We start from the raw sequence: 21825 nt of genomic DNA, 5'->3' as shown, positions 1-21825 counted from the left end.
TATGAATTGTGAATATCGAGTATTTCGGTTACATGTTAATATATCCAGTTTCTGCATGACTTTTATTGGTTTTAACCTGTACTGTTAGTCTTTAATATATTTTATCTGTTTAGATTAATTCTATTAGTTTTTAATGTATTAATTATTAGCACTAACTACTTCATATTACCGGTTGGTCGTTTATTAGTTACCATATGTTGTAATATTTAAGTTGCGTGTCGGTATGTCGGAATTCCGGGTGATTACCATTAGTTTTAACAAATTCTATTAATTATTACTACATTCTATTAATTTTACATAATTCAATTAGTTTTTCATATATTCCATTAGTCTTGAATTCTAACTAATTTATATTACCAATTCAGTTGTATATTTGTTATCATATGAGTGTCGGTATGTCAGGATTCCATATGATTTTTATTGGTTTTAATATATCCCATTAGTTTTTAATATATTCTATTATTTAATTCTATATTCTTTTTAATACTAACTACTTTATGTTTCCGATTTAATTGTATATTACTTATCATATGAGTGTCGATATGTCAAAATTCCGCGTGATTTTTATTAGTATTTATATTTTCCACTAGTTTTTAATATATAATATATTCTGATTATCATTAAATATATATAATATAAATCATATTAAACATATCGAAGGTATAAATATAAATAATCGTTTATTAATTAAAAATAAACGACTATTAGTTTCTTTATAAACAATATTTACTATATAAAATAATCCTAACGACCTAAATCTATGAGAAATTATTAATAAATAACTATCAATATAATTCAATTTTACATTTATAAATATTCCTATTAATAATAAACCCATATGAACAACTGATGAAATAGCAATTAAAACTTTTATATCAAGTGAAATCAGACATAATAATCTTAATATAAATATTCCTATAATTCTTAATATAATATAATAAATGATAAATTCTACCAACCTAAAAAAACAAAATTGTATAATTCGTAATAAACCATAAGTTCCTAATTTTAATATAATAGATGTTAAAATTATTGAAACAAAATATGGTGCTTCAATATGAGCTTTTCATAATCATTGATGAAATATATATATATATATAGGAACTTTAACTAAAAATGTTAATATTATATATATAATAATAAAATAATTTATTTTCAAATTAATTAAATCTAATATAATAAAAGATAATCTACCTATATCATTAAGTAATGTAAATATAATAAATAATATTGGTAAAGAAAAAATTATAGTATAAAATAATAAATAAAATTTTGCTAAAATTCGATTTGGAATTCTACCTCATAAAATAATTATATAAAATATTATAATTACACCAATTTCAAATAATAAATAAAAATATAATAAATTTATTATTATAAAACTATAAGATAATAATAATAATAAAATATAATTTATTAAAATTTTATTTATATTTAATCATCAATAATTATGATTTATATTATCTATATTCCACTAGTTTTTAATATATAATATATTCTGTTGCTTGATGGTGTATTCTATTTGTTTCTAATTAATTCTATTAGTTTTACTATATTCCCAGACAACCAACGATTGTAGCGCCAATAGCACCGGATGGAACTCTAAGCACTGTACTAGCACGGTGCTGCCTCTCAGTTCTCGTAACAGCACAAGGCTAGTACTGGAGTGACACTGCGTGTCATGGCACTATCAAGGCACGGCGATATAGCACAGGGGCGACACAGCGTGCCAATGACACTATCAGCTCACCATAGTGACACGCGTGCCAGTGGCGTGGGCTAATATATACCAATGAAGAAGCTGTTTGCATAAAAATTATAAACGAATATTAAAAATGACTAAACTAAGCAATTTATTTATTTCGATTCGAAAATAGATACAGTGACACGAAAGAAAGATAGAAAAACTTCTTTTTATTATTTTCTATAAACTATAACTTAATACAGCGATTTTTTCAGAAAAGTCGTTAATTACTTTATCGTAAAAATACATACACTTATTTTATAAATATTTTTTTCAACTCATCGTTAAAAATTCATGTAACAAAGGTATATTTTATATTTAATAATCCTTACAAACGATAAAACCATTTACCACAAGAATATATATGTACCAAAGGAAAACAAATAATTACGTTCAATATTTTCACCTGAAAATTGTGATACGCTAGTAAAGTAAACGTAACTTAATTAGTTCAACATTTTATAAGTAAATGTATCATTTGTTACATTTCCTTAAACAATATGCTGCCATCGTATTTAATACTCTCTATTGGCATGAATTTTCCTGACGAATTGAAAAAATATATATGGCTCTCTCAGTAACTATAAATGTTGGCAAAGAACTACCAAAACGTCTGTCAGTACTCGTATGCGGATATCTAAACTCTGACGTATTTAATTTGTACGGAATAACAGGTGGTTCCCCATTAACAAATGTGACGCCTACGCCAATGCAGAAAAAATTTTTGAATGGAACGATGACACACGTGTCACGCTGGTGCTGGCGCAGTGTCATTCGCACGCGTGCTACGCTGGTGACTAGAACGTGCTGCCACTGCGTGCCGGCATTTGAACTAACAAGTGCGGACGTAGATGACTACGGATCTGCTGACACTCCTCGGAAGTGTCGCTACAGTGCCGATATGGTGTCGCCACCATCTTATCTTGTGTTGTCTGGGATTCTATCAATTTTAATACAAACTAATTTATGCTACCGATTCGATTGTGCATCAGTTATCATATAAGTGTTGATATGCCAGGTTTCCGTATGGCTCCTATTAGCTTATAATATATTCTATTAGTTTTGATTAATTCTAATAGTTTTAATACATTCTATTAGTTTTTAATGCCAACTATTTTATATTGCCGATCTAGTTGTATGGTAGATACCGTATAAGTTGTGAGTATTTCTGTTATGCGTCGGTATGCCAGATTTAGTTTTGATATGTATTTTTAACTCATAATATATACTATTAATTTAATTAATTCTATTATTTTTTTTTTATTATATTCTATTAATTATTAATGCACTCTCCCCTCACTCTAATCCACATTGCCACAACGCGTTCCTGTATTTAGTGGTGATTCGCCCCGATTGAAACCGCCGAGCATTTCGTTGAGTAACGCGTATACACGTTACTTTGATTCAATTGGGGCAGATTTTTTCGCCTCCGTAACAGGAGGATGCTTATAGGATAGCATCCCCCATGAGAAGTCACGAAGGCGTGTTTATACTGGTGTTTTCGATTGTATCATGGCATATAGATCCGAATATGTGGAGGAGTACATGATCTCTATTCTTGTTAGTCATTTACTTTATCTCTATCATGATTTCCTTCTTATATATTATCATTACTACGTATTTCTACGGTACCCTTTATCTCATAACGGAATACCAGGTTCTACTATCCGAAATTAGAAGTAAACTGTATTTAATTTGGTTCAAAATGTCTATTTTCCGTGCCCCCTATAGAATTTCCACTAGTTTCCCTCCTAATTGCTTCATTTAACGACTCGTATCGAGTTTCAAAATTCTACCGTTATATCCTGAATACTTTCTCAATACCCTATCTGTGGAATTCGATTCTCTTAATTCCTGGTTTTCCTTTTACCAGTTGTTTTCTGGGTTACGCCGGTTTATTATACGAGTTAAAATTCTATTACTTGTTTTCCAGACACTCTATATATCTATATCTATTTCCATTTGCGCTTATATATACGTCTCTTTTTAATAACTTCATATTTTGTTTGAACCGCCTATCTATATTCGAAACTATAATTTGCAACGGTGTCTTTCCCCTTGACCCTTGCTTTATTGCATATTCGCATAGCGTTACTCTCTTATTATATTTCTATTACGCTTGCCGTTTTATGATCCTATTAGTTATTCAATATTTAATTTTACTGCATTGTATCGGTATTTCTTATTTTATATTACGTTAATCATTATTTATACAATTGTTTCCGAAGCGTTGTAGTTTAAGTTATACGCATTCGCGTTTTTAGCTACATTAAGCATGCAAAACATGTATGTGTCTTTCTTTTCGATTCACACTCCTAGGTCGTATATCTCGCTTCCTTCTTTTCGCTGTTATATCGTGTCCTCCTTCCTCACGTTCCCACTGCCTACTGGTGTCGCTTTCCCACCCATTGCCATATGCTCAGGCTATAATGTCCTCTCTCTGCTACTCCTTTGACCTGTCGTCCTTCTATCGCACTTACCTTCGTAGTTTCTCGACGCAGCGGTAGGCGTCGCTGCGTATAATGTTACCTGTGACGTTCGTATAATTTGCTTATAGTTTAATTATCGTATAATATCCATAGTTTTGTTTATACGTTTCGCACTTTTGTAAATCATACTATTAGTGTTAAGCGGTTTTACTTTAGATTTGACGTGCGATTTCAGTGTTTTGGTTTGTGATTTCTTCTTACATGTGTATCCTAACCTATCATTTCGTTTTATACTATTTATAAGTTTTAATATCAACAGATGCTATTTTATTTACAGGTATTCAGGCTCTTCGTTATATTGGATACCATCTCTCAAGTGTGGGTTTATCGTTATTTCTCGTGAGTATAACGTTCTTTATTTTTATTTCCTATTACTATTTTTATTTACGCCAATTGGTGTTTAAGATTAATATTAATTGTTAGTTTCCTATTCTTAGTTAGTCCTGACTTCTTATTTATCATAATTTCTTTCAGATAATATATTTTAAGCTACTCATCCAGGTGAGAATGGTATAGCTTTAATTTAGCGAGTAATTTCAGTGTTTTAGTTCATGCTTTCCTCCTGTGTATCTTAACCTATCATTTTACTTTGTATTATTTATGAGTTTTAATGTTAATTGCTACTATTATTTCGTTTTACAGGTATTTTAAGTTTTTCAATAGGTTGGATATTCATCTCTCGACTGTGGATTTATCATTCTACCATGCTTATTTTAGACTACGCGCACGAACAGAACGGTTTTGCTATTACTTGCTATACATATGGCTTCATTTTATTCCTATGATTATCCAGGTATGTATTGCACTTGTTTCCTGACTGTTAATATTATTATATATTTTAATCTTTTATCATTAGTTAAGTTCGTTTATTTATGAATATAGTTCTTAGATTAGTTATATTATGGTTGCATATTGTCCGGATCATGAGATCGCATTTGGTGCTTAGTATGTATTATTTATTTAATCTATGTTTATTCCCTTTGTCGTTTTATTATTCTATTGCGTTCAGTTAGTTATATTATATTCTCCTGTTTCAGGTGCATCTTCTGCATACATTCGTTAAATCCGCCGCTTGTTCGAGTGCGTACTATAGTTTAGTACTTTAAAATCCATTTATTATTGTTTTTCCATTATCGATTCGTTTTCCTCTTCATTCGGTTCTTCTTATCCTATTTTCTTCATCCCTGTGTCTCTCCTCTTCTCTTTCTTTCTTCATTTTCTCTTCTATTACTAGTTTCGCGAATCTGCTAAATGCTTCCCATGCTTCCTTATTTTCTACCCTTCTCTCACTACCCTATTAGGCATTATCGATCTTTTCAATTTTACTCTTTCCTTATTCCATGCCGCACAATCAAATATTGTGTTCCGGATCATCTATTTCCCTCTCGCAATGTCCGCAATTTTTATGGTTTATTTTTTTTATTCTTTTCCTGTATGAGTTATAACATCCATGGCCTGTTAGTAATTGTGTTGTGCAGTGATTTACCGTTGCTATATTACCTCTTTCGAGCCATATTCTTATCGATGGAATCAGCGCTCTCGTCCATTCAGCCTTCCTCGTGTCCGCCCATTCCTTCTGCCATTTTTCAATTATTTCCTCCTTTATTATCTTTTTTTTATCTTCTATTTCTTTCTTCGTTTCTTTTGCAGTTATTTCTTTTGCTATCAGTTTGTCCCTCAATTTTCTTCTTATCTCATAAATTCTTTCTCTTCCTTGTATTGCATATTCAATAGGTGGTTGTCTCGAGATTACATTAGCAGCTTCCGCGGAGATTGTTTTATACGCGCATATTGTGCGGAGTAATACGGTACGCTGAGATCTTCTTAGTTTGTTTCTTATTCCCTTGTATTCCGCATGCTTTAACCCATATTGGCACTGCATATAATACGATAGATTCCCATATTTTGTAAATACAATTTCCTGGGAAGTTGTCCCGGTCCTCTTAAGTTTGGCATTAACCATGCCATGTTTGGTCAAATTTCGTGCTATTTTTGTGCCATTCTGTGCCGCATTTTCTTCGTAGCACGATTTGCAATATTTTCGCACTGCTGAAATTCGGCCAGGTTTTGTCTGCAGATTGTGTCGTTTTTTGCTGGGTGGAATGCTGCTGGATGGAACATCGGCTTCCTTTGCAATTTGTTAAGTAAACCGCCAATTTCTTCCGGAATTCTGTAATGCTGATTTTCTTCTTCGTTATATTTTTGTATAAAATAAAACTATTTAGGACTGCAGAATTTAGTAAAAGTTCAATAGCCAGTTTCCTATACCACTTCAGAGATCTTCTTAGTGGACTATTATAACCAGTCATCTGATCAGATAAGTCAACAGCTGCCTTTCCTGTATTGTAGTCCACCATAATTTTGGGTTTCAACTTGTTCCCTGATCGGCTCTGAACATTCACCATTTCCGACGAATGTTTCGTTGACAGAACTAATATATCTCGTTTGTCCTTCCATTTTAAAATGGTTATTCCTTTTTTGTTTTCTTTCGCAATTGCCTCTCCTCGTTTTAACTTTTTCGAAATCACCTGCGGCGGATTCCCTCGCCGGTTCGAACGTAACGTTCCTACTAAATGCATGTTTTTGTCAATTAGTTTTTCTGCCAATTCCAAACTTGTATACCAGTTATCGGTGTATAACGTGTATCCCTTATGGAATAAGTCCCTTCAAAGGAACATCACTATTTTAGTGGGCGTATTTTCTTCTTCAAAAGATTTTCCCGTGTACACACGAAAGGCATGTGTAGCCGGATTCGCAGCATAATTTATATATTTTTACTCCGTATTTATGGCGCTTCTGTTTTAAGTATTGCCTAAATATAATACGGCCACGGAACGGAATCAACGATTCATCGATGCATATGTCCTTCGTCGGGTTATAATATTTTTTTAAATTTGTTTCCAGTGAGTCTACAAGTGGTTTGATTTTGAACAAACGGTTGGATCCATTATCATTTGTATCGTCGGCAAAGTGCAACACTCTTAGTAATAGTTCGAACCTGTTTCTGGACATGACAGTTTTTGGGAATGTTTGCATATAAACAGGATCATGGGATCAATACAAATGTATGGCCGGTAATCTCACAATTTCATCCATAAAATTAGCCCCAAAAATCGCTTTATTTCACACTTATTTGTTGGTGTCCACTTTTGCAAGCGTTTCGAGCAGGCATTTTCCAATTGTTGTGACGCATATTGGTTCGTTTGCTCCACAATTTCTCCGACTAATGCATCCGGCACAAATAGTTCGTAGCAATTTTCTACTCCTACATCCGAACTTAGACTTATGTCATCCATCACAAATCCAGAAGGAGAGACAGAAGGTAAAATATTTGGTTGATTTCCCTTCGGATCACTCCACTCTTCAACCCTTTCTTCTTCTTCCTCTGATGAAGAAACAATGGACACTCTATGCCACCTTCTTGCAAAAATAACTTCGCTATTGTCACTTTCTGAATCTTGAACTGACATTCTGAGGGCTAAGGAAAAACTTTTGTGTGCACTGGACCAAGAACCATAAAGGACTGAATGAAATAGTACAACATTTCTAAAATGTATGACGTAGGACATTTCTAACGTATTTATGTTACTTTGCTGTAGCCTGAGCAGAGCCCTGGCCCGAAGTGGAGTTCAATGTAATCTTATCTCTAGCGGGCCAAACTATAAATAAAACAAAACAGGCGAGGGGCTTAACGTGTTGAATGAATGCCTATATAAACATTCCATTTCGAACAGAAATACCATCCACTATGATAAAAAATGATGGCCCTAATACGTTTTATAATTTCCACCGAGTAAATTTTAATTTGCCAGTATTGTCTTCGCATTGCTGTACCAAGATACCTGTGCGTGCGGTCTGACGGGGAAGTCGCTATAAAACCACGTAGCACTGAACGTGTTAATGCTGTCAGTATATTCTTCCATCTGATGGTATTAAATGCGTTTTTAATATCAATAGTCATTAATGCACACCATTGTCCTCTTTTCCTTGCGAGCTCCGTTTCTTCTTGGATTCTTTTAACTGCATCGATTGTTGAGTAGTATTTTCTGAACCCATATTGATTGGGGTGTATTCCCGTTGCTCCTAACTGTCTCTTAATTCGGTTTTTCACCATAGCTTTCCAGATTTTACCAATTCCTCCGATTATGCAAAGCGGTCTATAATCATTGGCTTTATTTCCTTCTTTCCCGGGTTTCTTTGGGAGTACTAGTTTTGCAATCTTTCAGTTCCGTGGTATCTTTCTTGTTTTTACGTCGCATTGAATATCTTTAACAAGTCTTCGATCTTGTTATCCACTAGCCACTTAGTAAACACCTGTGGAACGCCATCTGTACCTGGGGCCTTATTAAAATCCATTCCTCTCGCCGTTTCTTTGATTTCTTCCTCACTAAATTCTTCTATTTTGTCTTCTATCTCATTCGCATTTATTATCTCTACTCTTGGGTGTTGTTCCGGATTCTTTTGTTATAAATAGTGTATCTATCATTTCTTTAACTTCCTCATTCTTTATTTCTCCTTTGTTTATGTTATTTCCTTTTATTTTATTCATTACCGTTTTGTACGGTTTTCCCCACGGATCTTTATCCAACGTTTGGATGTAACTCTTGAAACACTTTGTCTTACGGACTTTTATCAGTTTTTGAGTTCTCTTTTCTTCTCTTTCAACGATTCGTGCAATGTCTTAATTTCTCCTTGCTTGTCTCCTTTTCTACTTCTAACCAACTTTCTTCTGATCCCATTAGATTCTTTAATCTTGTTCGTGATATCTTTGTTCCACCAGTATTTTACTACTTTATTACCTTTGTATTGCTTTTTTATCGGAAATACCTTTAGAGCTACCTTATTTACAACTTGATCATATTGTCAATCCATACGTCTTCGTTTGCTGTTCTTAAATTAAGTTCTCTTACTTCTTCTTCATACCATTTGGATGCATTTTCCCAGTTCGCTTTCTTGCCGTCGAGGCTCGTGTATCCTTTGTTATGTCTATATCTCTCCCTTTGGAAGGTGTGTAACCCATATTGGTGATCCGATGCTGAAAATATTTCCAGTACCTCTGCTTTGCATAAAAGATCGTATATGCAGCCTCCAACTAACATTATATCTATTTTAGATTTTTTCTGGTTTTAAAATATGCGTAGTCCCCTTTTGGATTTGTCGCAATTAAGTTATTTCTTATAGCCATTTTCATGATCATTTCACCTCTGCTATCATTCTTCTTGCTTCCCCATATCACTGACTTTAAATTCAAGTCACCCGCGATTATTATTTTATTCGTTTTTCTCTACTCTTGTTTTCTATACTCTCTTCTAACTCGTTCATATATTCTTCGAATTCCTTTTCGCTTTTACTCGGTAAGAGATAGCGACTAATAATTTTTATACCTTCTACTGTTCCTTGCCCGATTCCAGACGCTGAATATACAGTACCATACTCAAAACATTACCCGTTAAAGCCGGTTATCCATATTGCGGCATCCCCCACTTCGTCCTGCAGCCAGTATTCTTCTATTTTATGCGGTTCTGATATAATTACCGCGTCTATCGCTTACATTATTGCCGTTTGTTGCATAATTTCCTGTGCAATTCGGCATCTACTTAGGTTAATTTGTAGAATTTTTAGTTCGATATTTGTTTGTCACTTTTCTCCATCAAAGCATTCCTATAAATTGGGCAATTATAGGTTCCAATGACGTGTTTCGTTTGTGGGTCTTTCCTTCCTGCATCGCTGCAAATAATGCACCTTGGTTTATCTGCAATGCACTCAATCATTGTGTGGTTGTAGGAACCGCATCTTCTGCAGATTTCCTTGCCGTCTTTAATTTCTTTACAATTTCTTCCTATGTGTCCCAATCTGTGGCATTTATAACATCTCTCTATTTTTGGTAGTATTTTATAGGGACAAGACGTCAGTCCTATTCTTAGTCGATTAACTTTTTCTAGTTCCTTCATGTATTCTTGTCCAAATTCGACAATCGCGATTTGATTCCCTCTCCGCGTTTATTTTATTAGTTTGATGTTAATACCACTATCATTACCCTCGGTTTTATTTAGCGTTCTTTTTATATCCTCTTTCATTTCTTCTCTTGTCATTAGCGGGTCTATCTCTCTTATTTTGAACGTTACACTTGTACTCATATGTTTTATTTGGAATTTCTTTTCCAGTGTTCCTTTTATTTCTTTGATTTTATTTTCGATTCCTGCCTTTTTATTAAATTCCAAGATTATATCTCCTGTTCTTGATTTTCTCATTTTATTTACATCCTCTAGGTCCTTTTTCGCTCTTCTAACTACGTCCCGTTCTATTTCTTCTTACAATTTCCTTTATCTTTTTGTTGTTCGTGGGTTTCTTTTTCACTACCCAGCGCATAGGTATTTCCTTCTCTTTTTCCAAGTCTTCTCTATATTTCGATGGTTTCCTTCTTCTTTCCACTTGTATCCTTCCTGCTGTTTTTTCTTCTTATACTTATTTTCTTTGATCGGTGTTATGGTTTTCCTGTTATTATTGGGTTCTTCTTCATGAATTTTTATGGACGTTCGCGTCATCTTTTCTTGTTTTTGCGGGTCTTCTTGTTTTTCCTCTTCTCTTTGCTCTTCCTCAAATGCCCTTTGCTCTTTTAATTGTTTCGTTTTCCTTAGCACGGTCGCTACTAATTCGATCAAATGTTCAATATCGGTCTTTCTTATATGTCTAATGTTTCCTATTAGTGTTTTGGAATACGCCATAAGTTTTGCCGCATCTCCACATATAATATCCAGCATCACATCCGAGGTGTGGCCACTTCTCTTCTTATTTAGGGGTGTCGATGTTATTGTTATTGGTAATTCCCCTATTATCCTAATCCTTTCAAGAAATATTGCGACTGGAGCCGCCGCTGCCATTTTCAGAAACAGACAGCAGAAAGCCGGGAACTCTTTCGAACCCTTACAGCCTTTCGTCTCGTGCCTGGATTAATGAACTCCTGCACTTGTCTCTTAAACCAGTTTTAACCCTATTCTCCAAAAAAGCCACGTCGCACAATCACTACACACGGAGCGCTTAAGAACACATCCGCACGTTATGGCTGCCCCAACGAGACTCCCCTTTACCTCCTTTGCAGCGCCCCTACAGAGTTCCCCGATATTTCTTGTTTTCTGTCAGGGGATTTTCCGACGTGCCGTTTGGCGACAGCTGTACGTGTGGTGGCACTACTCACCAGACACAAAGTCGTACTACCCGTGACACGGCCCTAATTGGAGGTGGTCAGCCTAAGCCTTCATTCCTCCTCTCCTAGCTCCCAGCTCCTTCCCTAGCTCCCAGTTCTTAAGCCTTTCCAGTATTGCTTCACCAACGCGAGGGAAGGCGGCACGGTACATCAGGTGGACAGGGTCTTCCATCAAAACATGCCCCAGAGAACACCCGGCACACGTGGGATGTACTACTGTGGGTTTCTGTAGTTGCAACAGGAAATTGTATTCGACGCAGTAACTGAAGGACTCACCCGCGGGAAAGGCGCCGCGGCACATCTGGATTTCTCCATCGTCCGTTTAAGTGAGGTGGGTATAACTGGGAGGTAAATGGTAGATTCCGTTTGCGGGAATTTTTCCAGAAGGTTTGCCACACACTTATCGCTTGCTCCTTTACACAAGTTACGCCGTCTTCCAGTCCACTCTGGATGACGGTGTCTCCTATTCTGGTGTCCTTTCTTCTACGAAGCTTGTAGAGAGCTCTATCACAGTATACAGTAGCGAAACCTCCTGTCGGCGACTTTGATGTCGGTGTTCTAAAAAATTGAGTGCGCATGCGCGTCATAAAAATCCTGTTTGCAGATCCATCTGGATTTCAATCTCACTTGCATTTTTTTACTCTCTATCTGCCCAACTTATTTTTACGTTTAGTTAATCAAAATTTAATAAAAATAATAAATGTATTATTTCTAATACACTGTAAAATAAGGAAAGAAAGCAAAAATCGAAAAAATATAAAATAAACATGTTACTATGACTATAAAAATGTAAGAACATAAATATTATACAAGGTAAACAAGAGAAAACATAATGAAAAATACAAAAAATATATTATACATTGTATATTTTATTTTAAAATTTATTTTAAAGTTATTTTATATATACTAATACCTACATATACAAATATATCGGTAACAAACATAATATCTTAAAAGTAAAAGTCTCGTTAATGAATAAACGAAGATATCATATTTTTAATAAAAATATACTTGCATAAATTAATATTTATATATATACAAATATTGCATAAATTAATATATATATATATATATATATATATATATATATATATATATATATATATATGTATATTGCAACCTATTTTTTATTTTTTCCAACTCATTCCATATTTCAGCTACCCGATGTAAGTAATGCCATTGATTTTTGTAATTCCTTGTAAGTTCGTGGGCTTGAAAAAAATAATGACAAGGCAAATTTTTTAGACTGTAAAAAATATCTTTTGCCACGTTTACTTCTACATTGTGCGCCTATTTGTCTAGTTATTGAAATCTTCTGCTAATAACTTATAACTTGGTTCCCTCAAATTGTTATATTCATCTTGTCTACTCGTGATGACTGGTTTTACCTTCTTTTCCTTCACGTGCAATCGCCGAATTTGTTCATGCAATGCTCTATTTTGCGATGTTAATTTTTTAACTTGTTCGCATAATTTTTTTTTCTGAGACTATCATCTAACAATTTCCTTGTACGGATCGTCACCAGGCACATTTCAGGCTCCTTAGCCTCTGTAATATTCAAATCTGTCAGATTCATAAAAAGGAGTTTTAAATATGTGATATACAATTATATAATTATAAATTAGCTGATACAAAATGAACAACACAGTCAGGGTATTTGTAGTTATCAGACATTTCAGAAGAGACTAGGTATCTGAACCTTCTAGAAAATAATTGATGGAAATGTTTAGTTTGCGATGTCAGCGTATAAGTTGTCATATCTTCCATCATCTTGTAATCTCTATCTAACAACTATCTATGTATCTTTGCTGAATGTATACGTCTTTGTTCTCACTGAAATAAGTGTTGTTTTGTCTCTACCATGCATAAGTGTAGTCGTTTTTTTATTTATTACAACATGTTATCATAAATATATAATTAAAAGACTCAAAATAACCAACAATAATTTACTAAAAATAATATAAGTATAAATGCTAATAATATGTAAATAAGATAGGAATCCAAAATGTATTCAAATTTGTTCAACATAACGATCCTAAGCAAAAGACAAGAATTGTATAGGAATATTTGTTCTATAATTGTTTAAAAGTTTTACATCCATTTTCATAATCTCTGTTTTTAAATCCCATAAAAAACTTGTAGGATAAATTAGACAAATGCAAATAAATTCCAAAATTGAATTACAAACAAAACTAAAAGAATACTACTGCTTCATTTTCACAACTTCAAATCAAAAGAAGAGTATGACTTCAGCAATATTTGTTCAAAATATTAATACAAACTATTCTTAATACGCCTAAACGATATGAGATTATTAATCCATTCGCGTCATATAATTAGCTGTACTCGCAACTGTTCCTACAGCATGTAAATCATATGCAATATATACAAATGCATGTAGCTGTATACATTGCTGTATGCATTGTATACAAATGGCTTTTAAATGTATCCTGCAACAATGTAGAGTCTACTCATAATGTAAAGTCTCAGAATGTAAAGTCTATTCAAAATCATTTTTTCTTTGTCTGTGACAAGGTTTTTTCACAGAAAAATAATTTCATTCCTTTATACTGTAAGGAACCAATGAAATGGTTCTGAGCGAAGTTTAGCATTGCCATGCATTACAATTGTGTTAGAGACCGTCAGTGATCAAGATTTCATGCTTTCATTACTACATATGCAAAATTTTAGATAAAAATATTTTTTTTAATATTGCTTTAATATTGCTATGCTACTATCCCTCTTACTAAAAGATTTAAATCAGATTTTACAAGAAACTAAAAGAAAAAATATGATGTCATGGGGTTAAACACTATAGATACACAATAAAATATTAAAATCACAATCTTTCATAAACTTTATTTACAAAATATTTACTTTTCATAAAATGTCTGAATATTAACCCATTAATGCCAGTCATCCATATTTGAGGATGATTAGAATAATAAACATTGAATAATTTTTATAAATTATTCATGAATTCTTGTTATCGCTTCGTCTATGTATACCCAGACAACACAAGATAAGATGGTGGCGACACCATACCGGCACCACAGTATACAGTAGCGAAACTCTCTGTCGGCATCTTTGATGTCGGTGTACCATAAAATTGAGTGCGCATGCGCGACAGAAGCAACCTAATCGTAGTGCCACCTGGATTTCAATCTCACTCTATCTGCCCAACTTATTTTTACGTTTAGTTAATCAAAATTTAATAAAAATAATAAATGTATTATTTCTAATACACTGAAAAACAAAGAAAGAAAGCAAAAATCGAAAAAATATAAAATACACATGTTACTATAACTATAAAAATGTAAGAACATAAATATTATACAAGATAAACAAGAAAAAATATAATGAAAAATACAAAAAATATATTATATATTGTATATTTTATTTTAAAATTTATTTTAAAGTTATTTTATATATACTTAATACCTATGTATACAAATATATCGGTAACAAACATATAATATCTTAAAAGTAAAGGTTTCATTAATGAAAAAAACGAAGATATCATATTTTTAAAATCTTCGAAATAGCTTGAACGTGCTTCAACGCTTTCAAGCAGCTTTCAACAGATATTGAATTCCCTCCAAATTCAGCTTCAGGTTTGGTTAGATATTCAATCGTCTTTTTGTTTGCTAAGAAAGAGAGAGAAAGAAAAACTAAAGAGCAAGTGAGGTAGAAGTTCAGATGGCACTGCGATTCGGTGCGCTGTTTCGCGCCTGCGCATTAAATTTTGTAACACATAAAATCGGGCAAGTTGCGCTACTGTATACTGTGGTTCCATCCGGTGCTATTGGCGCTACAATCGCTGGTTGTCTGGGCTATTGCTTCTATAGAGTGTGACTGATTCTGAGTGTGTGCGAATGCAATAAATAAAGTGACTGCGTGCGACTAGGTTTGAGAGGCCGAGGTGCGAGAGAAAAGTGCTGAGAATAATAAGGATGGTGTGGACCTTTTTGTTTTTTTTTTTTAACGTGGAGAAATCCTCATGGATTCCCCGGAGCTGGGAAATTCCGGGGGTATGCCGGACTCTTAGCGGCTAAAACCCCACGGTGACCGTCCTCGGCGCTGTTGGGAGGGGACCGGGAACTCTAGACGAACATGTCAGACCCCCCCACCCCTCCTCGCGGCAGGGTCCATCATGGTGACTGGGCGGACCGCCTTCCCGAGGGGGAGTGTGGTCGACGAGATACATTCCCCTATCCGAGGAATGAGAGATGGCTGGGTCACGCAGCCACCGCTACCGTGCCGAGGGGACCCGTGCAATGGTCGGTACGATTCCCTAATCGCACTGACCGCGCCCCCCGCACGACACCCGTGCAAAGACGTGGGGCACGACCACCGAAGTGGTCCTCCCCGCACGGGCGTCGTCGACGCCTCGGGCCAGGCGTGACCTGGACGGACTGGGTGCCCTGGGTGGTGGTGTGGACCTGACCGCGAGCTTCTGAAAAATGGGGAATAGTGTGAATCCGAGGAGCGAAACAGTCAGTGCTTAGCGAGCAGCGACAGAGTAAAGATGGAGGAGAATAGTGAACAGCTACTGAGTAAAGAGCAAGCTTAGCGTTACGAAGTACAGAACGTTTAGTGACTAGGATCGTTAGTTAATAACGTACACACTTATTTATTAACAGCAATGAAGATTTTCTTATAAATTTTGAGAACCCTTCTGGGATCGCGAAATTTGCCTACACTTCTTAAAAATATTAAAGGCTAAAACGCCTCGTCAAAGATAGGCTAAAATTTTCCTGCATACCATAAACCGCGCTAGTTATTCCTACAGCGAATATTGCTTTATTATTACTGCTGCTAACCGCTACACTACACAACCTGCCGGAAAGGGACCAAAACGGGGTTCGAGTGAAGCCGTACCGTTCGAGTGTACCATGAAACCTGATCATCGTCAAAGAGCCGGGAAATTTCCGTCGAGGGATGAGAGCACCTCGGACGGGGAGAAGTGACTAGACGTCGAAATTTTTGGAAGTACATAATTGCTCAGGAAGACAACGCTTATTGGTTAGATTCAGAAAAGGTATTGAAGAGAGTAGAGTAGAACTCTAGAGTAGAGTTAGGAATATAGCATTTATCATTAATAGAAGACTATGTAACACTATCTTTGTAGTGCCTTTCCCCGAATGTCTGAACCCAACCGACTCAACTGACAATATCCTTCCGTATATATATTATGCCCTACAGCACCTGTTTGTGATAGTCGTCTCGGAAGGACTGTTCAAAGATTTTTATAAAACTGATTTTTCGAAAGATGTTAATGCCCTATCGGAACAATAGCGCTTGTACATATGTAACGATCAGTAAGTTTCTATTTCCACAATAGAAAATGAGCCGATCGGACAAATATTTGCCGCATGTTAAGCTATTGATGGCTTTAGTAATTCGTTTGACGGACCACCTTAGAAATGAGAAACTAGTGTATTTCAGACGAAACTATTTACTTTCAGTTTTTGCTCAGCAACAGTTTATTCTATACGATAACAATTTTTTATTCTATGTGTCTAGGTGCCTAAGAGACTTCTAAGCGAATATGTTAAAACTAGTGAGCATATGCATTAAATAGACTATTTTAAAACTAAAGTAACCAAGCTGGCGAATGAGGAATGTTTTATCCCCCATGTATAACTGACCGGCCCAAAGACGAAATGTCCACCCAAAATCCTCATAAGGTTTGACGGGTTGGGAGTTCAAGGCCAAAAGTGATACTGCACTCGCTCACTGCAGGGTCGGATTTATGACACGTCACTTACCATTGAGTTCAGAAGCGAAGGTTAGAGTGTACATGTGACTTCTGGCTTGCAAAGAAGGATACTAAAGAACAGTGAACTATAGAAATGTTGAAAATCTTGAAAAGTGGTATCGGGTGTCCGTGTCATAAATTCACGCTATTACTCAAGGCCAAGAGCCTATTCGTATTATATGGAGAATGATTGTCAATGTCGAAGACATTGACAAGCGTTTCAAAATGAAACTGTTCGCCTATTTAAAAAAGATATTGAACGAGCAAAGAATTTTTGCACGAATTTCTCAATTTTATATATTGTAATTTGTTGAAGCAAGTGAGTTTCCTTCCCGATAGAAAACTTTTTGTCCTTCAAATGGCTGGAATTTTAGGTGGAAGCTTTTTCCCTGAAAATAACGTTGACCTGCGTGTGGAAAGCCATTTTGGCTTTTTGTCTGGCTTCCAATCGTGGAAAATCTTAATAGATACGTCATCTTATCTTATGATATCTTTATCAATTAGTATATTTTAATCATGAAAAAGGATAATTGTACCGACGAATCGCTGCTATGCTTAATTTAAAAAAAAGCACAATGGCAGATATCGTAAATAAATTTAAGAATGAGAATAGAATTTAACTAGAAGGGGGACGCATCCTATGACTCCGACACCTCGATAGGATCGGTTAGGTCTATTTTTGACATTGATAGGCCATGCCCATGATCAAAAAAGAGGGGGAGACCCCCTACCACAGGGGAATACGTGGGCCTCGCGGAGGCGAAGCGGGCCTATGTGGAGGCCAAACGTCAGGCAGAGCTCGTGGATCTCGAGCAAGAGATCCACGCCGGCACCAGCATGCCACCACCTCCCAGTAAGTCGGCGAAGCCTCTGCCAGAAAGATGGAGGATTTCCTCCAGGAGGCTAAAAATAAGCCCCTGGCAGACCTTGGAGCGTGGACCCTCGAAGAGGCAGACCGGATCGAACTGGCCGCTGCCAAAGCAAAGAACTTAAAGGGCATGATCCAGCGCGATCTCAGGATAGGCGCGAGAGTCTTGAGGGCGACAGCCATGGAGCTCGCGCACAGGGTGGGAAACCCGGCATCTCAACCGCCGGGTCATGAAATTATGGCGCTTAAAGCGCAAGTGGAGGCTTTGCAGGCGGAGAACGATCGCCTGCAAGGCAGACTAAGTGCGCTGGAGAGACGATCTCCTGGTCCGCCAGCAACATTAACGGCGGAACTGGAGATCGAGAGCCGCGCGGGGCAAGCACCTGCCTCGCCAGTGAAGAAAGGGGTGAATAAACACCCACACAATGGTGCCTCGGCACTGGAGACGAATAACGAGCCCGCCATAATTAATCAGGTGGCGGAGCTCATCAACAGGAAAATGGAAGAGCTCCGCAGGGAGCTCCTTCCGGCCATGAGGAAGGATCCTGGACACTCGATTGCCTCTTCTACACAGGCTACCGAGGGCGGGAAGAAGAAAAAGCAGAAGAAGATGGAGGAAGACAAGGGGGCTGCGACTTCCCGAGTTCAGCCCCAAAAAAGTACTTCATCAGCCAAAAGTGCCTCAACCGGGGCACCTAGAAGGCTGGAAATGGCGCGTCAGGCAGTCAAGAGTCTGGCAGTAGCGGCACCCGCGCCATCCACTTCAGCATCGGGTGCCGCAAAGGAAAGTACCTGGGCCCAGGTGGTGGGCAGAAAGGCCGCAAGAGCGACCAAAAAGGCCCAGTCGGCCCCAGTCCCACCACCAAAGGCCCAGAAGCTGAAAAAGGTGGAAGAGAGGCCGAAGTTGGGGCGGCTGCCGCGAACAGCGGCCGTTGCATTAACCCTCCTGCCTGGCAGCAAGTCGACGTACAGAGACGTCATGGTAGCTGCCAGGCAGAGGGTGAAGTTGGCGGATGTAGGGGTGGACAGTGTCCGCCCCAAAAAGTCTAGGACCGGCGGATTAATTTTAGAAATCGTCGGTCCGGAGAAGGATGCCAAGGCTACGGCCTTGGCTGACATGCTGAGGCAGAGGCTTGCCGGCGACGGCGTTATGGTGTCCAGGCCGAGTAAGCGAGCTGATCTCCGCGTGCTCGGCCTGGACGAGTCGGTCACCTCAGTTGAGGTGGCCGAAGCAATAGCCGGCACCGGAGAGTGCCGGATAGAGGAGGTGAGGACAGGCCTTATACGGTCTTCACCAAGAGGGCTCGACACCCTTTGGGTGCAGTGCCCCCTGGCAGCGGCCAGAGAGGTGGTCGCTGCCGGCCATATCCGGGTGGGGTCCAGCAGCGGTGCATTGCGAAGGTGGATCGGTCTCACGCCCCTGTTTGCCTCGTGTGCAAGGAGGCAGGGCGGTCCGCGGACCACAGAACGAGGAGCAAGGTTTGCGTCCCTAAGACCTAAGGCCCGCCGAAGCGGCAAGGGGGCACAGCCGTCGTCGGCTGCGCAGAAGGGAGAGAGGACTACGGAGAAGAAAAAGAAGATCCCCAGTGTCCATAAAGGGGGTGGTGTAGTTGCAACACCCTCCAACGTGGGACGTTCCAGCGGGGTTGGTGCATCAGCATCACCTTCCATCGCGGGATGTTCCGGCGGGGGTGGTGCGACCGCATCACCCTCCAACGTGGGAAGATCCAGCGGGCGTGGTGCGGCCGCATCATCCTCCAACGTGGGATATTCCAGCAATATGGACACTGGGGATGAGTTTGAGCGGGACCATAATCCCGCTCACACGGATGATGTTGGCCTGGGGGGAGGCCATGGACACGGCCTAACGTTCACGCCTCCTCACGGTCACATCATCCAGACCAATCTCAACCATGCCATCGCAGCACAGGACCTAATGGTTCAGGGTCTCTGCGGTGACATGGTTGAGTTGGTCGTCGCCGCGGAGCCGTACCGGGTTCTCCAGCGCCCGTCCTGGGCTGGGGATCTGGACGACTCCGTGGTGGTCGCCTAGTCGGTCCCATCACGGATCCGGCCGATAGCGCTCGTTGCGCGCGGCCACGGGTTCGTGGCGGTCGACTGGGCCGATTGTCTGATGGTGGGCGTGTACGCGCCATCGAGATGGCCCCTCAGTCGTTTCGACATCTTTCTGGACGACATGCAGAGCTTAGTCTCTTCCCACGCAGCTCGTCCAGTGTTCGTCCTCGGGGACTTTTATGCTCACGCAACTGCATGACACTCCCCGAGGACGGACCAGAGGGGTCACTCGGTGTTGGACTGGGCGGCTGGCCTGGGTCTCCGGTTATTAAACCGGGGCTCGGTCAGTACGTGCGTGTGGTTCCAGGGCGAAATCATCGTCGATCTTTCTTTCGCCAATGCCCTGGCCGAGCGTCGTGTTTCGTGGTGGAGGGTCGACGACGTGGAGACTCTGTCTGATCACAAGTACATACGCATAGAGGTCTCCACGCCTCCCCCGACCCTCCCGTCAGCCCATCACCAGAAGAGGTGGGCCCTGAGGGGCATGGATGAGGACACCCTGATGGCGGTCGTTCTCCCAGTGGCCTGGTCGGGCGTTCCGGCGGGGCCAGTGGATGTGATCGCGGAGGCGCATTGGTTCGCGGACATCATGTCATCTGTTTGCGACGTGGCGATGCCACGTGTCCGCGCCAATTCGCCCCGCCGCCGGGTGTACTGGTGGAGTGACGCAATACAGCATCTCCGCATTGATTGTGGAGTCGCTCGCCGCCAGTACACCCGGGCGAGGCGTCGACGCACAACCGACGCGGTGAGAACGCCACAACTGTACGCTGACTATCGTACGCTTACGAAACAGCTGCAGCTGGCCATCAGGAGTGCCAAGGCTCAGGCCTGGGACGGACTCCTCTCGAAGTTAAATGAAAATCCATGGGTGCGCCCGTATAAACTTGTGGTGGACAAGTTACGTCCATGGGCGCCTCCACTCACGGAGACGATGGACCCTCCGCTCCTGGAGCGGGTGGTCGGCACCCTGTTCCCTTCTGGGGAGGTGTCGGCCCCCGCTTACACCATCGACCATGTCTTATGGTCACAGGAGCTGGAGGTGTCCGGGGAGGAGCTGGCCTATGCCGTCAGACGCATGGGGGAGCGTAACACCGCCCCCGGTCTTGACGGCATACCTGGCCGCGCCTGGGTCATGGCACTAAGCGTCCTCGGTCCCCGTCTGTGCAGGCTATTTAACGCCTGCCTCCAGACGGGGTCGATTCCACTTCGGTGGAAGAGCGGACGGATGGTTCTCCTCAAGAAGGACAACAGGCCCGCGGAGTCGCCCTCCGCCTACAGGCCCATCGTGTTGCTGGACGAGGTTGGCAAACTCTTCGAACGCATCGTTCAACGTCGCCTCGTCCGGCACCTGTCTCGCGTAGGACCCGACCTGGCCGAGTGCCAGTTCGGCTTCCGGGAGGGACGATCGACCATCGACGCGATTTCGCGCGTCAAGTCCCTCTCGGACTCGGTCACGTCTAGGGGAGGGGTTGCTCTTGCTATATCTTTGGATATTCAGAACGCATTTAACTCCCTCTCCTGGGCGACCATCCGCGGGGCCCTCGAACGTCACGAGGTGCCCCTTTACCTGCGGATGGTGGTCGGAGATTACCTCCGGGGCAGGGCCATCGTTTACGGTGGCCGCGATGGGTTTGTACGGCGAGATATAAGCCGTGGCGTACCCCAGGGGTCCGTATTGAG

General features: G+C 39.6%; 1 pseudogene; it reads right to left on the bottom strand.

The window, feature by feature from the left end:
• LOC143431803 (NADH-ubiquinone oxidoreductase chain 4 pseudogene) overlaps window positions 1–1438 on the bottom strand; it is an 86089-nt pseudogene extending 84651 nt beyond the window's left edge.
• Between the last annotated feature and the right edge of the window lie 20387 nt (window positions 1439–21825).

This window comes from Xylocopa sonorina, unplaced genomic scaffold (genome assembly GCF_050948175.1).
Source record: "Xylocopa sonorina isolate GNS202 unplaced genomic scaffold, iyXylSono1_principal scaffold0014, whole genome shotgun sequence".
Taxonomy (NCBI): domain Eukaryota; kingdom Metazoa; phylum Arthropoda; class Insecta; order Hymenoptera; family Apidae; genus Xylocopa; species Xylocopa sonorina.
This window is presented reverse-complemented; position numbering and strand designations above follow the sequence as displayed.